Source organism: Pleurodeles waltl, chromosome 8, assembly GCF_031143425.1.
Source record: "Pleurodeles waltl isolate 20211129_DDA chromosome 8, aPleWal1.hap1.20221129, whole genome shotgun sequence".
Taxonomy (NCBI): Eukaryota; Metazoa; Chordata; class Amphibia; order Caudata; family Salamandridae; genus Pleurodeles; species Pleurodeles waltl.
In genome coordinates, this window is record NC_090447.1 from 12,621,959 (window position 1) to 12,633,960 (window position 12,002).

The 12,002-nt window shown below is 44.4% G+C and overlaps 1 protein-coding gene across 1 annotated transcript in view; it reads right to left on the reverse strand.

Annotated features, from left to right (window-relative positions):
* Positions 1-12,002, reverse strand: part of LOC138249015 (extracellular calcium-sensing receptor-like) — an 87,574-nt gene that overhangs the window by 40,825 nt on the left and 34,747 nt on the right. The window lies entirely within an intron of this gene.

Consider the following 12,002-nt stretch of genomic DNA (forward strand, 5'->3'; position numbering starts at 1 on the left):
TCTGCTGCATTAGCTCTAGGATTCCCTATCTGATCAGACATCACATATTCGTTGGTAATCCACATTACTGCATACCAGCCATGACAGTATATGTCAAGCCTTTTGTCAGACTAAGGGTTCCTTATAATGGACCCCACTCACTCTATCCACAGGACCAGTATGCTCTTTCATAACTTGTAGTTTGACCTTATAGCTAGTGGGTTATAGTGCCAGATGATTCTCAAGGTCTCTAAGTTTGGCTTGATTAACTTGGTGTGATATCTTTAAACAAACCCCCCCTATAGCTGGCTTGAATGCATCCCATTGTGTGGCCACATCATTCGCTCCTTAAGATTCCCCACCTAAAAAGGAAGACTGGCTATAATAGAGCCTCCTTATTTAGCTGCCAAGTGGGTATTTTTGGTCTTAACCTCACCTAGCCTTTTTATCAATAGAAGTGGGTTACTTCATGTTATGTTATGTTCTTTTATGTTGTATAGGGCATGACTCATCCTACAGGATATCCTGGCTCTGAAGCAAGAGCTGTGTGGGGAGAGCAATGGCCATTTCTTGTGGGATTCAACAACTAATGAGGTGGCTTAGATGTGTGGGAGCACGCTGTTCCAGGCTTTAGGTGTGAGGTATGAGAGGCATGACCACTGGATCTGGTTCTGCATATGTGGAGGTTGTGTGCAATTAGGAGTCTGGCTGAGTGAAGGTTCTGGTAGGTTTGTGGAAATTTAATTAATCGTTGAGTTACTTGGCAGCAATGTAATGTAAGGGCTATATGTGTGTGTGAGGAGTTAGAAGAGTGCTTGTTTGTGGATTGGTAGCCAGAGAAGCTTCTTTAGGTGCAGGGTGATATGAGTGAGGGGTGGGAGGTTGAATATGAGCCTGGCCTTTCAGTTTTGTGTGGTCTAGAGTCTTCTGGTCAGTTCAGCGTTGATTTGGGCATATATTGCGTTGCCATAGTCTAGCTTGCTGTAGATAGAGGCTTGGATGACGGTTATGCAAGGGTTGATGTGGAGCCATTTGAAGATCTTCTTTAGCATCATGAGCATGTAGAAGCAGGTGAGGGGAGCTGCGTTCACTTGGTCCCTAATGGTGAAGTGGTTGTTGTTTACTATTATGAGGTTCTTTGCATGGGTTGCCGGGAGGGGTGAAGGCCAGAGTTCAGCAGGCCACCAGGTGGAGTCTCAGAGGGAAGTGCTATTGCTGAAGATTACTACTCCTGTCTTCTCTGCATTGAGCTTGATGTAGCTGTTTTGCATCTTTCTGGTGACTTAGGTCATGCAGCCAGAGAAACTGGCATTGGAGTTTGGCATTTTGTCAGAGAAGGAGAGTATGAGTTGGGTATCATCAGTGTAGGCCATGGCATTGATTCAGTGGAGGGGATGATGCTGCTAGTGGCACCATGAAGGGTTTTAACAGGAATATAGTAGTGCAGGGATCCTTGTGGAAATCTACAGAAGAGGTTGAGGCATCTGAGGTGAAGGGGGCCAGACTGGCTAGCTTGATGTGGTCTGTCAGGAAGTGGCAAATCCAGGGAAGGTCTGGACCTTGGGTGCTGGTTTCATGCATGCACAGACATGACATCCATTCCACCCTGCTGTTTCCAAATAGACTGACAGTGATGGTCAAGGGGTAAGACTCAGACTTTTCACTTTTGCGAAGAGGCATGCTACAGAATGCAAGACTGTTTACAGATAGACTCGTACATAGGAGTGCACCAACAGCTACTGGCCAGACAATGTAGACAGAGAGGTTGCGGAGGGACAATCTGCTAAGGAATAAGCTGCTGATGAAATAGCCCTACACGTGGAGGGTGCCATGTTCCATGGAAATCAGCAGACATTGGCTATGGAGTCACTACATGGTGAGTCATGTGAGAATGTTGCTAGAAATAATGCAGCAATTTTGGATGCTTTGGTTTGGGGCCTGTGGCAGGCTCAAGTGACTGTTGACCTTATGCCTTATAAAGGTCTGCTTAGACGCAGCTTGGATGTCATGGATAGAAAGGAGGGGCAAATGGCCCAGGTGGCTATAACTACTTATATATGTTTTAAAGTGTATGATAGTAGGTTGTAGGCACATAAGGATTTGGGTAAACAGCAATCCTTCCTTTGTGAAGCATGTTGTCTTGCAATATTCACCTCCTGAGCTTGGTATTACGAGTATATTAGCAACAATCAATATGTTTTTGTAAAGCACGGCTACTTACCCATGAGGGTCTCAAATCACTGGGGGGGAGGGGGCTATCTATGGGAATGGGAATATCTATGAGGTCAAAAGAGATAGAGTCAACATGGCCCCTTGTCGCTGTCATCGAAATAGCTGCAGTTTCCCAACTAATTTTCGCCGCAGTTACTATGGTCCTATCAATTCATCTGAGCTCTGCTACTTTCTATTGTTTCTCATTCAAGAGAATCAGGATTCAATAATGAAAAACACGATCCATCAGACATGCTGTTGCTCCTCAATCCAGCAGGACCAATAGCTTTAATCGACCAACTGACATTGTCAATCCAATAGAAGGATGAAAATGAGTCTTGTCTCTGGGAAATACTTTGCATTCAAAATAGCTCAACCTGTGTTTGCTATAAATAGTTGAGCTTTCAGGTTTTCTGTGTATTGTCTTGTTACCTTTTCTGACTTTCCACAATATAAAAAGACCCTTCAGTTAACCTTCACAGCTCTATTATTCGGGTAAAGAGCACCTAATGTTGCCAATTTTCTTTGGTTCTAGTCTCTGATGTCATCATTACCCCATTGGCTGTGATTCTCATTCCAGTTCATAACCGTTGAGGTGCTCCACCCTTCTGCCTTTACTTAAGAAAAAGAAATACATGCAACAGTTTTTGTACTATTTGCTTGGTAATGCTAGCAGCAGCGGACAGCTATTTTATTTCTACTTACAAGATTGCCATCACGTTCCATCATGATGCAATGTGACAGCCATCTTGAAATGGTACTTGTTGGAGGCTGGCCTGGTGTGTGGTGGGTACCTATGGTACTTACACTTTATACCAGGTCCAGGTGTCCCTTACAGGTGGAGTGTAGGCAGTGTCTAGAAGCCAGGCTCTCTAGGGGTGGCTGTGGATGAGCAGCCACAGCTTATCTAGGAGACATGCAAAGCTCATGCAATACCACTGTAGTCACACACAGTACTTACACACATGAAAAAAACTCAGTGTTAAAAAAATAAAGGTACTTTAATTTGGTGACACAAATACCAAAAAGTCCATAAAGGCTATACTCCCTTAGGAGGTAAGTAATACACAAATTATATACACTAGTATGCAGAAATAGGCATAAAACAGTTAGAAAACAGTGCAATTAGTTAAAATCACATAGAAAGAGATAGCTTTAGAGGGAGCGCAAACCATATACTAACAAAATGGAATATGAAAGTTGGTCCCCCACCTAGGTAAGTGGAATGTGTAGTGGGAAGCTGTGGGTACTAGGAAAGCCCAAGGGTAAGTACCACAATCCACCCCAGCGACCAGGAAAGCAGGAGTAAATTACTGGAAATTACCCAGAACACCCCCTTGGAAGGAAAGAAGAATAATGCAAAACCTAAAAGAGACTGCAAGACACCAACAGTGGATTCCTGGACAAGAGGACCTGTGGAAGAAGGCGACCAAGTCCAAGAAGCACAGCAGAGTTCAGGAAGGGCAGGAGCCCCTACCCACCAGACTGAAGGTGCAAGAGGTGAGTCGACGGTGAAGAAGGAGAGTTAGCACTGCACCCAAAAAGATGAAGTCGAGTTCCTGGAGGATGCATGTGATGTTCTATGCCATAAGGAGGATTGCAGTCGGGTTTGTGTCTTTGGATTCCGCCATCAAGCCTTGGCACACACAAAGCTCGCGGATAGCAGAAAATGGTGCCGCTGGGGACCAGAAAGGGCTAGGTGGACTCTACCCAGGAGAGGGAGCCAGAGGGGGCTCTCAGCAACACAGGGAGTCCATAGAAGACCAGGCAGCACCCACAGGAGTCCCACAGGACGGGGCCACAAAAGTCACAGAAGAGGCCCATGTAGCACTACAAAAAAGGATCCCATGCCTCCAGAGAACCACTCAGGGTGTTGTGCGTTGCAGGATGGAGTGCTGGGGGCTGGAGCTTGAAGACGCTTGAAGGTCTTGAGGAAAGGATGCCAGCAAGCCTTGGCAGCTCCACAGGACGCAGTGCACGGGGGTACTGTCATGCGTGGGTAGGCAAGGGCTTACCTCCACTTGGACATCTGGAAGAGAGGACTGTCGGGACCACTTCAGTCCACCTCCTGTGATGCAGGATCCACGCAGCTCAGCAGGAGCAGGGATCCACGCAGCTCAGCAGGAGCAGGGATCCACGCAGCTCAGCAGGAGCGGGGATCCACGCAGCCGGTCGTCGTTGTATTTGGTGCCTCCAGATGCAGGGAAGTGACTCCTTCACCCCAAAGGAGATTCTGTCTTTCTTCTGATGCAGGCTGAAGACGGGCTATCCTCAGTGGGGGCACAACCGGGTAAATGTTTCAGTTGCTGGAAGGAGTCAGAGATACAATGTTGCAGGAGGCGTCTTGCTTCTTTGTTGCAGGTGGTAGGGTCCTGAAGAGTCCAGATGTAGTTTCTTTGGTCAGAAGTCAAAGTGGAGGGTTCAGAGGATTCCTGCTGGAGTCTTGCAATACGAATCTGAGAAACCACCCAAGAGAGAGGCCCTAAATAGCCCTAAAAGGGGGATTGGTCACCTAGCTGGGTAAACATCTATCAGGAGGGGGCTCTGAGGTCACCTGCTGGCACTGGCCACTCAGATGCTCCCAGAGTTCCCTGCCAACTTTGAATCCAAGATGGCAAAACCCAGGGACCCTCCAGAGGAGCTCTGAGTACCACCTCTGGGGTGGTGATGGACAGGGGAGTGCTCACTCCCCTTTGCTTTGTCCAGTTTCATGCCAGGGCAGGGACTTGGGGTCCCTGAACTGGCGTAGACTGGTTTATGCAAGGAGGGCACCAAATGTGCCCTTCAATGCATTGCCAGTGGCTTGGGGAGGCTACCCTTCCCAAGCCTGTAACACCTATTTCCAAAGGGAGAGGGTGTAACACCCCTCTCCCAAAGGAAATCCTTTGGTCTGCCTTCCTGGGCTTGAGCTTCGCAAGCCACAGGAGGGCAGAAACCTGTCTTGGATGTGGCAGCAGCTTGGGCAGCCTGGAAACCTTCAGAAGGATGTAAAGGCAACACTGGGGGTCCTTTAAGGAGCCCCCAGAGTTCATGGAATCGTACAACCAATGCTTGCAAAAGCATTGGGGTATGATTCCAACATGTTTGATACCAAACATGCCTATGTTCGGAGTTACCATTATGGAGCTGGACATAGGTATTGATCTATGTCCATTCGAAGCATAAAATGGTATCCTGCACTCATAAAATCTGGGAGTTCATGGGGGCACCTCTGCTAGTGAAGAAGTGCTCCCTCTCACAGGTACTTTGCACCCTGCCTTCTGGGCTGGAAGGCCTGCCATACGGGTGACTTATAAGTGACCTGGCGCAGTGTAAAGTGGCAGTGAAACGGTGCTAGCACCTTTTCACACAGGTTGCAATAGCAGTCCTGCAGAACCCTTTGCATGGGCTCCTTATGGGTGGCAAAAGAAATGCTGCAGCCCATAGGGATCCCCTGGACCCCCAATGCCAGGGGTACGTAGGTACCACATACTAGGGACTTATAATCAGGCACTAGTGTACCAATTGTGTGTGGAATACCACTTTTTGGGAGAGAGAGCATAATTACTGGGGTCCTGGTTAGCAGGATCTCAGTGAACACAGTCAAACGCACTGACAACAGGCAGAAAAAGGGGGTAACTATGCCAAGAAAGAGGATACTTTCCTATGGTATAACATTATTTTCTATACTTATTGTTAATTGTTAGATGTTTCCACAATGACAGTTACATTGTGTTTGATATGTGCAAACTGCATGCAGTTGGCCAATTGATTTGAAGTACTTACTCTAAAGTAGTGGACTATATTAACTTGTGGATTAAGGTAGTGTTGATTATGAAGTACATAGTAGAATCTAGGTCCTGGGTGATAGTCATCTTTTGGATGATGGAATGGTAGTAAAATGTGCTGCAGGAAGTTCATGGATGATTTAGTTAAGTTGTTAGTTATGCATGGTTAAGGAATGGAACATTATGTTGGTTCTTAGGGGATGCTGTCTGTTTCACATAATAACCATTCAAGAGAACAGAAATTCATTGGCATGTATGTCTGGAATCATGATTTGAATTGAGCTGTACTGATAATTTGTAAAGTACATTGGCTACCTCGAAAGAGTTGTGGCAGTGCTCTGCAGGAGGAAACTAATATAATCATGGTTTATAAACATGCTAAAAGTACTGGACTAAAATATAAATATATTATTACACCTGTGGCATGCCAGTATGCTAACCTGAATTACAGGGCAGTGGCTGAGATATAATGAACAATATTATGCAGAATTTTTGAGTTGCTATACTAATGTGTCCAACTGTGACCCACAGTTCTGTCAGTGTGTACATACCCTGGGAATACTTGCTGTGGCTATCCCCATCAAATGGTGTATCAAAGAAGATGCATGACTTTTAATTTACATACTATGTGTAATGACATTGGTGTTTTTACATTGTGTGGCTAAGGATGTGCAGCACTATGCTTGGGTTCCTCAGACCATGTAGATCTGGCTGTGTCTTTCAGTGGTCTGGGCTAGTACATGTGTAGTAACATTACGTTGCCAGGTTTGGTTCAATTTTGCAGGGTGGTTTCACAAGACTGGCACACTATAAGTGCTGGGCAAGTAGTGGGTGCTACTGTGCTGCATTTCATCATATACATAGAACTTCCAAGGGCCTTGTGTTGGACCCACACTGTTCTTTTCAAGTGCAATTCATTGTGTCATATGGTTTACTGTGTGAATGGCTTTATCCAATACAATAACATTTTCCAATGTTTAATGTTCTGTTTTTTAAGCACATTACTGGGTATACTTCTATTGGACTTTACCTTCCCTACTGACTTCCCTCAATAACACTAGCAGAGTTGTAGATACAAGGGTGTATGGCTGGGTTTAAGAACAGTTAGGAGATCATTTTATTTGTAATCTCATTTTTCATCCTACTTGCAATACATTCTGACCAATTGTACTTGTAAAATTAAAATGTAGGCAGTATTGTTTCTTTTTTATACACCATAAATGGCAGCTTGTTGGAACATCCTTTAAAAAGCAACCCTTTGCATTTACCGAACTGGTACATTTCGCTCCAGTAACATTTGTTGGTGCCACAATGGAAGGAAGTTAGCACAATGTTTACTATATGGTATCATTACCACCGCAAAAGTGCTGCTTGCATTATAGGTGTTTAACAACATGTTTTCGTATGTACATGGGCCATTCAACCAATCTTGGTGCAGGAAGTTAGGTGCCAAAGGAATAAAAAGGAAGTGATGCACTGGTCACAGTGCATATTTAGGTATCAATAGGCCATTCTCAGAAAGGCATGGTGCAGTCCCTCAATCCACACCCTCATGTTCATAGAAGAAATTGGTTTTATCTACATAGCGTTGTCACAAAATCACACAATGGCTCTTATTCCATCACCTCCGCACCTTCGTGACTCTAAAAGTCAGTTAGCATGAAGCCCAGGACAGTGCAACACCATGTTGATATTTTTTTCCATTCAAAGACATGCTTGTGGAAATGATGATAAAGATAATTGGTTGTTTATCAAAGATACTAGGCAAATGCATGTATATTTGTATGTGGGATTAATATTGCCTGAAGCTACTGATAGGTAGCAGAGTTCTGTATGTGGTCAAAGGTAAAGACACAGTCATTATGTGGTAGAAGATATTGTTAGTTTGTGAACTGTTAGTACATCTTGATGTATTGTTATTAGAGAACTGAGAAATCGCCTCTTTAGCAAATTTGAGCAGGATTGGGGTGGTTGTCCTGGATATTGGGACATTCCTCCATAGTCTAAGTCCAAAAATGGAGAAGGAGTCTTGGTTTGTTTTGTTCTTATTTGCACTCTGTCATCTCCAGTCAGATGATGTCCTGGTTTTAGGTATACTCAGAGCCACCGGGGAGGGTGAGTTTGTCAATCTGGTAGGCAGACATGAATTTGCCGATGATGTATCTGGCTTTGAAGGTGGTACGGGCCAGCAAAGCAGCCAGTGGAGTAAAATCAAGGTGGGAGTGATGTGGTCATATTGATTGAGGTCCTTACAAAGGGCCTGATTTAGAGTTTGGTTTGCTCTGCCACAGTGGTGACGGATATCCCGTCCATCAGAATATAAATTCCATAGGATATAATAGGATTCTTATTTTGGTGGATGGGATATCCCTCACCACATTGATGGACTAACACCTCCACCAAACTCTGAATCAGTCCCTAAGTTTTGATTAAGCATCTACAGTTCGGAAGGCCATGACAGCAGAGCATTGCCACCATCTCAACATTTACAAGGATCGCTTGTGTCAGGAGTTAAAGAAAGACTCTGGGGAGTTGAAAAGTCACTCAACCTAAGGAAAGAAATACCAGAAGCAGCACGAAGGGCTCAATTTTTTTATGTTTTCAGGAAATTAACTCTTTTGCAACAGCAAAGTAGTTCCATCCTCGCCAACATAGTGGTCGTCTGCCAGATTTATATGTGGGCAGACCTTACGTTTGGCGACTACTGTGTCTCCAACATGGTGACACTTCTCCAAAGGGCCCACGGAGTAGACGCTGTTGAGGCTGACTTGTCATTCAACAAGATGGGCGGAATGACAGGTCAGTTTTCACTGCCCGTCACTGCAAGGAAAACCCCGGAAGGAAGGGGCAGCAAAAACGTATAAATGCTTCCCTATTCATGGGAGGGGACTTCTATGGCAAAGAGAGCATGTATCATATATTCATTCTTTCAAAAAGAAAATCATTTTCTGGATTATTTTTCTCGAAAATAAAGACAGAAAACTGTTTGGTACAGTGCTCTGTCCTGCTTACCAAACACGAAAATGTATTGACAGAAGCCGCTGTGACGGCGGCTCCTGGCAATGCCTCGTAAATGACCTCTAGCAAGGCAGTCATTTATAAATCTGGTGGGTGGTCCTGTCACCTGGGCAACAGAGTCATTTTCTCCACCACCCTGGCAGAACAATGAGCCATCCTCCCAAATGAAAATCAGATTCTTAGTGAGCAAACAATGACTAATCATACATACCAAGGTACACCAGTAGGGCGCGCACACACACACACACACACACACACACGCTCACACACACACCCACATACACACACACTGGGCAGGAAATATTAGAAAACTAGGAAGTTGCTGAAGCAGGAGTCTTAACTAGAAATTATTAATGAGTGGTTTTGTATTTTGAATAATGAATTATGTAGAAAATGAATAACGTAGAGAAAATAATGCACACGTTTGAGAATGTCACATCGGGGAATGGCCATCAATGTTCACGAAATGTACTAATTAATGATTAGTACTTATGAAATGTTGAACATTTATTAGATTAATGTAGTATTGTGTCATAATTAGTATACTAAAGTATGATCTAGCTTTAAAAATTGTAGGCTTTAACTTAGCGAGTGTTTTGACCTAGTTTTGTCAGGCCTCATGCAGAAGCTGTATTTCTTAGCGTTTAACAAAATTGTGACTGAGTGAATTAAACTGTGAAATGTTCATTGTCTTCTTAAAAGTGCTTAAGTGAAGCTTTCTATGGTAACCAACCATAGAAGACAGGAGATGTGTGTAATGTGTGTGAGATGTACTTTCCCTGGACGCGAACAATGAAGACACTGACTGGAGATGAAGATGCAACAAATTTGTTACCTGACGAGCCAGATGATGAGGCCATCGTAAAGTGGACCAATCAACTTCGCGTGAAGAGCGAAATATTATAATTAATAGATTTGGTATAGAAATATTATTGAAAAGTGTATAAACGTACGATTAATTGACCAATATGGAATTAGAGGATAATTTAGGTGACTTTGCTATACCAACACGACAGAGGAGAATTATTCAGAATTTTAGGTAGATCTTAGCCTGTTATGAGATGCGATATTGAGAGAAGAAGAGACTTGAGATTCTGTCATTGGGCTCATACTCTCTGACTGAGAGCCTGATCGATTGATGACCTGAGGACGAAGACTGATTCTGTTTGCTGACCCATACTGAGGATAGGTAGATATGACAATGTGACTGAACTGCATATTTCTACCTTTTTTTTCTAGGTGCCAACTGCGCTGTCTTGTTAGTTCCTTAGATAGATGTTTCCTAAATTGGTGTTGTAAATTGTTTTCCATGAAGTCCAACATGCTGATGCTAATCTGGGTTAGTTGAGGCTATTCACATGACGACAAATGATTGCCGAACTATCTTGCTGAAATTTTATGTATCATATATCTCTATTGCAGTTGACTTTGCTTTTGATTTGTACCGTTGCTTTGATTAGATTGCATTTCTTCTGTCGTTTGTGTCAACGAGTACTGTTCTTATATGTGTTTCATTTGATTTTGAGATTAATCTACATGACTTTGGCATTGTTAAGGTAAGGGAAATAACAGTACTAAACTTTTATTAAAGGTGTGGTTAGTCAGGGCTGAAAAGTCATGGTGTGTGACATTTACTAACTCCAAATGATTATTGATTTTGACTAATGATTATTGATTATTGCGTATCAAATATTGATTAATATTTATGTATTGGAGCTATGGCAAGAACATCCTAAACGAGTCAAAAGGTTCATCAACTCATTTGCGTCCCCATGTAAGTTTACTTATTAAGGTCTGATGCGCTAACAAAATGAAGATTAGGGAAGCTTTTGCTGCTGGACTAGTCTTAATATCTCTGGATCATAGGAGCAAAAGTCCTCTCGCAAACAGTTAAGATTTTTTTGTCAAAGGAGGTAGTATCTGATACAAGAGCATCTGACATAATATTCAGTGGTCAGAGCTCACTACTCAGCTGTGCAGGTCGCCAGGCGCTGGGGGGGTGGAGGCGGTGGAGCGTGCTGCTGCTGGAACAACCAGGTCTTGAGAAGTCTCCTGAAGGTAGGGAGGTCCTTGGTCTGACGCAGGTGAGTAGGAAGAGTGTTGCACATCTTGGCGGCGAGGTGCAAGAATGATCTGCTGTCGGTTGCAGTTCTGCGGATGTGTGGGACGGTTGCGAGGGTGAGGTCATTGTAACGGAGCTGTCGCGTCGGGGTGTAGAGGGGATGTCTGTTGAGGTATTCTGGTCTGGTGTTGTGCAGTGCTTTGTGAGTGTGGATGAGGAGTTTGAAGGTGATTCTCTTGTTGACGGGAGCCAGTGTAGGTCTCTCAGGTGGCCAGTGATGTGGCAGTGACAGGGAATGTCCAGGATGAGGCTTGCGGAGGCATTATGGATGCGTTGCAGACTTTTCTGGAGTTTGGCCGTGGTTTCTGCGTAGAGGGCATTGCCGTAGTCCAGTTTGCTGCTTACGAGGTCTTGGGCCACTGTTCTTCTTGTTTCCGTTGGGATCCATTTGTAGACCTTTAAGAGCATGCAGAGGATGTTGAAGCAGGAGGTGGAGATGGCGTTGACTTGCTGAGTCATTGATAGTGAGGAGTCCAGGATGAATCCTAGGTTGCGTGCGTGGTTGGTGGGAGTTGGAGCGGATCGGAGACTGGCAGGCCACCAGGAGTCATCCCATGCGGAGGGGTGGAGCCAAAAATTAGGGCCTCCGTCTTGTCAGAATTGAGTTTGAGGCAGCTGTTCTTCATCCATTCGGCGATGGCCTTCATTCCTTCGTGGAGGTTGGTCTTGGCGGAGTCCTTGGTGAGGGAGAGGATCAGGTGGGTGTCGTCAGCGTATGAGATGATGTTGAGGTTGTGCGATTGGGCGATGTTAGCAACAACGACTATTGGGCTTCCATTTGGGCTTTTACCATTTCGATCTTAGATGCACCCATTTTGGGGTTGTTGCACTTTTACTGTTATGAAAAGAGAAAGTGTACTTTCTCCAGTCCCAGGAAACCAAAAGAACTCTCGAGTTCTGACAGA